A 4,657-nucleotide genomic window follows, 5' to 3' on the forward strand; every position below is an offset into this window, starting at 1 on the left:
ACATCCAAAACCCTTAATTCTGGCCATGGGAACACAGGAAGATAGGTAGTGCAGGTTTGATATCGAATGGGACTAGAGAACCGAATTCTGTAGTCCATGTTGCCCTTTGCTTTTCTGATGCCTGGTAATTTTTACATAAAAGAAGCTTTTAGGAGTTTATTAATTGAAGTGAGTACACAGTACTCACACTGTTATGCTCACTCTATAGCTGGGCACACTTTGTTGCCAAAATCACTTTGTTGCAGATAATGGAATAGGAAAAAATAATTTTTCAGTACACATTCAGGAATATTTATGAAGTCCCCTGTCAAGGAAAGTACAATAAGAAAGTGATATACAATATTCATTTAATTAAAGGTCTGTAGGGAAAATACTGGCCTTTGTGATACATAGATAACAAAGAAAATTGAACTCTATACCTCAGGAATGAACCTGAGAATAAAAATATTATCTAGAAGAATCTTCTACACTAGATGTTCCAAAATCTTTTCTACCCATGCCAAGCCACTGACTACCTTTCTCCATCCCAAGTTTGTAACTGCTAATAAAGCAAAGAGAAGTCTCTAGCTTTAGAGAGATGGAGTACATAAAGGTTTCTACTGTGTCACATGAGACATACGTGGAAAGGGCACCCTTGAATCTGGTCAATGTAAGGAAAGATGTTTAACAGGTAAGCCATGGCACATCACAATGACATAATCAGTAGGCCCTCCCTGAAACATCTATTGAAACCTGGAGAGGACTAGCTTCTTCTGTGATGTCACAAGTGTTGTCGTGACTGCAACTCCCTTCAGATATCCCCTCAGTACCTCTAGTGTTTACTAATTTAACTCTAATCGAGAGTAAACAGTCATTGTGGAGTGAGAAGGAAGAGGATGATGAGATCAGAGATGGGAAGAAGGAAGGTGGTCTTCTGTCTTGTTATAAAAAAAGGATGAAATACATGGTACTTCGGAAAGCTCAGTGAGTCCTTGTAGGAGTTGAGTTGGATCACTGAAGAGATAGACTTGTTCTGAGCCTTCTGCATATGGGAATCTAGAGCTGCGAGCCTCTCAGAAACATCTGGACTTCACAGTTCTTATGGCTCCTGGAAGTCAGAGTTTTTATATCATTCATTTCTTTATTCCAAATGCCAAGAATTTGGAAGGTAACAGATGTTTTACTGAGAGCTCATTGCATTTATTCTTTTTGTCAATTATAAAAAGGTCCTAAGTAAGAAATAAAAGGCAAGTATTGTGTCCTCTGCTCAGAGTAAACTTCTCCATGCTTTGGATACCAATAGTGCAGTTTCTCTCTTACACTAATATCTTGGAGAGAGAAGTGCTTCTAGTTGAGACTTCATGATCTCAGACTTTCCACTACTATTTCCACTGACTAACACTTTAGATTTCTGAGTCAATTGGTGAGATATACTTGCCGGATTCCTTTCTTTCATTTCTTCCATTTTTTCTTTATTTTTTTAGAAAAACTCTCAAAACTCATCCTGGCTGACAATGTAGATTAGACGCATCAGATGAAATGAATTGAAAAACTCTCCTGGGAATGAAAGTGGTAAGGAAATCACATTGATGTATCCTAAATGCAGTGCTAAGAGCAATATTCAGACTAGTCTGTGGAGATGCTGCTGTCATCAGAGACCACAGACAATTAGTGGAGAATGATTCAGCATTAAACTGGGAATGGAAGATGATGGTTGATATTGTTCTAGTAGATCTCACTACATTAAAAAGTGTTTCTTCCAGATAACTGAATGATTATTGTAAAGCAAATCCCGGAATGAACTTATGAGACCCACCATCAGCCTGTCAAATAATGTGCGAAAGAAGAAATCTGTGTCTCTCCAGGGACAAATTGTTGCTTTCAAACCAACAGTAAAGTGTCCATTCTATGAATGATACATTGATATATACACATTATAGAAGGATGGATACAGAGTTTCTTAAGGTCCATGAATGAGGTATTCAGCAGTTGACCTGGATCAGAAATGAAGGTAATTTTTGCCAACTCTTCAGACTTGAGCTCATTCACTAGGATCCCCATGATTGAAGAAAAGAACAAACTTCAGACAACTTGTCTCAGATTTTTATATAGTTAAGATTTCCTGGTCTTGGTCCTAGGAAGGAAGGATATCTTGCTTTCCAATTCTTGTTTATCCTATAATCCTCTCTGCTGCATTCATGCAAATAGATTACTGTGCATTTCTTTAATAGGTTACAATTGCTATTTTAATTATGTTGCCAAGAACTATAGAAAAAAAGAAGGACTGTATCAAAGCATCATATGAAAATCCGACTAAGGTAATGTGGCCATTGGAAATTTGTAACTGACCTGAAACTCTTACTAGAGACAAAATGCCATAAAAGGTCTTCTCTAGATATCTGGTGTAGTAGTTGGTGTTCCCCAACAGACAGTAAAGGATGAATCTCTCTGTACAGAGAAATCGGACTAGTCACAATGATCACAGACTATGGAACACATAATTTAACAATGACTGACTATTTTTAAAGTCCTAGAATCCATTAGTTTATTAGTCCAAAAGGCAAGATGTCTTATCTGGTCATTGACATATGGATAAATATTCAGTATGCAGGTTCTAATGTCTATGAGGATTTGGTATCACTGTGAGTGCAAAAATGAAAAAGTAAAGGCTTCTTTCTTCCATGTTTTCTACGGGGATTCAAATAGAATGCATGGTTTAGAATACATTGGGTTTGTCATTCTCAAACAGACCAATATCTTCAACTAAACATTCTTTTCTTGGAAGCTGCACCCTGTCAGCATGGCTCACGTGTATGTGAACTGCAAGATCTAGTCTGGGAAGGCGGTCCTGTTCATCGATCCAACCTGCCCCTAATACTGAAATACCCAAGACTTCCTCAATCAACTCCTTTGCAAACATGGTCTTCTGGGATTTGAAGACATTACATCTACTAACAACACCAATGCAATTCAAGATTACTTTCAACAGCTCCCTGGAGTGAGAATTGTTCCTTGGGTCCTTATATGTAGAGAAAGACTGCATAGGCAGACACAGTGATCTAATCTACCTGCAACAGAATGAAGAGATGATGATGTGGCTGAAGCAGATTGGAGCTCTGCATTTATTAAAGGGATGGCAGTAAAAGCCCATGCTGACAGCAGACATTCAGACATGCTGAAGCCATGCTGAGAGTTGATGTTTGTCACAGATGATTTCAGTATTTTCTTATGACTGGGATTTTCAACAAATTGGCTTTCATTCTATTCCTCATTCCAAAAAATCTGTTGCTGTAGGCCTCAAACCATGGGGCAGGGAAACTTAAGAGACAACAGAGGATTGATAATCCAGTCTTCATTCACTGACTTGTCTCTACCTCAAAGTCCATGTTTCACAATCCAGTGCATTTAAATCTCCAGGGAATCAGTTACTGTTTCTCTACCATGCTGGTCTGCTGAAGTCATTTTACAGAAGTCCACTTCCAAGTAATTATTAAAGCAATGAATATTTTGAAGTTGTTTATGATCTACACACAGGCTTTTTACGCCCCAAGCATGTACCATCCCACTTCTGCATTTGCAGCTCTCAGCCAGTGTTCTCGACCTATCCATCCAGCAACCCTTAGATTCCACACTTTGTATGAGGATAATATTTGAAAAAACAGAAGAATAGCTGTAGCATAGTTGTTCTTCACTGAAGCCATATTAACACAGACGGCAGAGCATATGATGCATTCATCTCTGTTTGTAGTGTTTAATTCCCCGTAAAGTCCCAAACAATTGAGAGTTGATTCTGTCAGAGTACCAGCAAAGTCAAAAAGGAAATGCAAAATTTCAGAATTCTCCTTCCAAAGATGTTTTGAAAGAAGTTGTTTGCAAAACACTGTCTTAATAAATTTATTCCATTCTCACTTTGATATTTTGCTTTGATGTCTTGAAGTGACGTTTAATTATCACTGAAATGCAGGTCCCCTCTATAGTCTCCAGTAAGAAGAATTCATTCCTCAAAAGGATGTATCTGCAGATGCCTGAAAAAATAATAGAAAGAATATTTCTTGATAAAGATCTAGGTTAAAGTTGAAACATCCTGCCACAAAGATACATATAAGAAGTTCATTTGACATTGACCTTATATTATGCAGAAATTCTTCACATATTCCCTCTATCGTTGGGGTTTAATTAATCTCCAATGAATAGTTGACAATGAAGAGTAGCCTTTAGAATCATTTTACCCTTTTCAGTAATAGTTTTAAGCAAATGGAACACTAAATGATCACAAAGAAGAAATGGTTATAATCAAAAGATACATGTGGGACAGTCTAACTCTCATGGTCAAGATGACTTTGCACATGCTCCTTATGGTCATGGATTGCTCTCATAATACTCTGCAGAAGGTTGTTCCTACTGCCTCACTTTAAGCTCCAGGAATTCCAAGCTACCAGAGCTGTTCAAGTTCCCTTACAATGCACTTGAAAGCCACATATGCTTAGGAATTTTGATGTGCTTTAGCTCTATTGTCAGGTTTTTTTAAGCCTCTACCAAATAGCAAGCTGTCCTTTTTACCCCCTTCTCAACACCTCTAAATCTGCCCTACTCAATTTCTCAATTGACATTAGTCATAGCTCAGCACCCCAAATATGCACTCATCTTACTGTGTTTCTAACATCCTGCCTGCTACACC

General features: G+C 37.9%; 1 long non-coding RNA gene across 3 annotated transcripts; it reads left to right on the forward strand.

The window, feature by feature from the left end:
• The first annotated feature begins 644 nt into the window (after positions 1–644).
• On the forward strand, positions 645–3,894 carry LOC134484591 (uncharacterized). Of its 3 annotated transcripts, none has more exons than XR_010062071.1 (2): positions 645–963; positions 1,464–3,894. It is a non-coding gene; the product is annotated as an uncharacterized LOC134484591 (long non-coding RNA). The 3 variants fall into 3 exon arrangements; XR_010062072.1 differs by having other exon boundaries at positions 645–946; XR_010062073.1 differs by having other exon boundaries at positions 645–905.
• The last annotated feature ends 763 nt before the right edge of the window (positions 3,895–4,657 follow it).

This window comes from Rattus norvegicus (genome assembly GCF_036323735.1).
Source record: "Rattus norvegicus strain BN/NHsdMcwi chromosome Y unlocalized genomic scaffold, GRCr8 chrY_unlocalized_14, whole genome shotgun sequence".
NCBI classification, from domain to species: domain Eukaryota; kingdom Metazoa; phylum Chordata; class Mammalia; order Rodentia; family Muridae; genus Rattus; species Rattus norvegicus.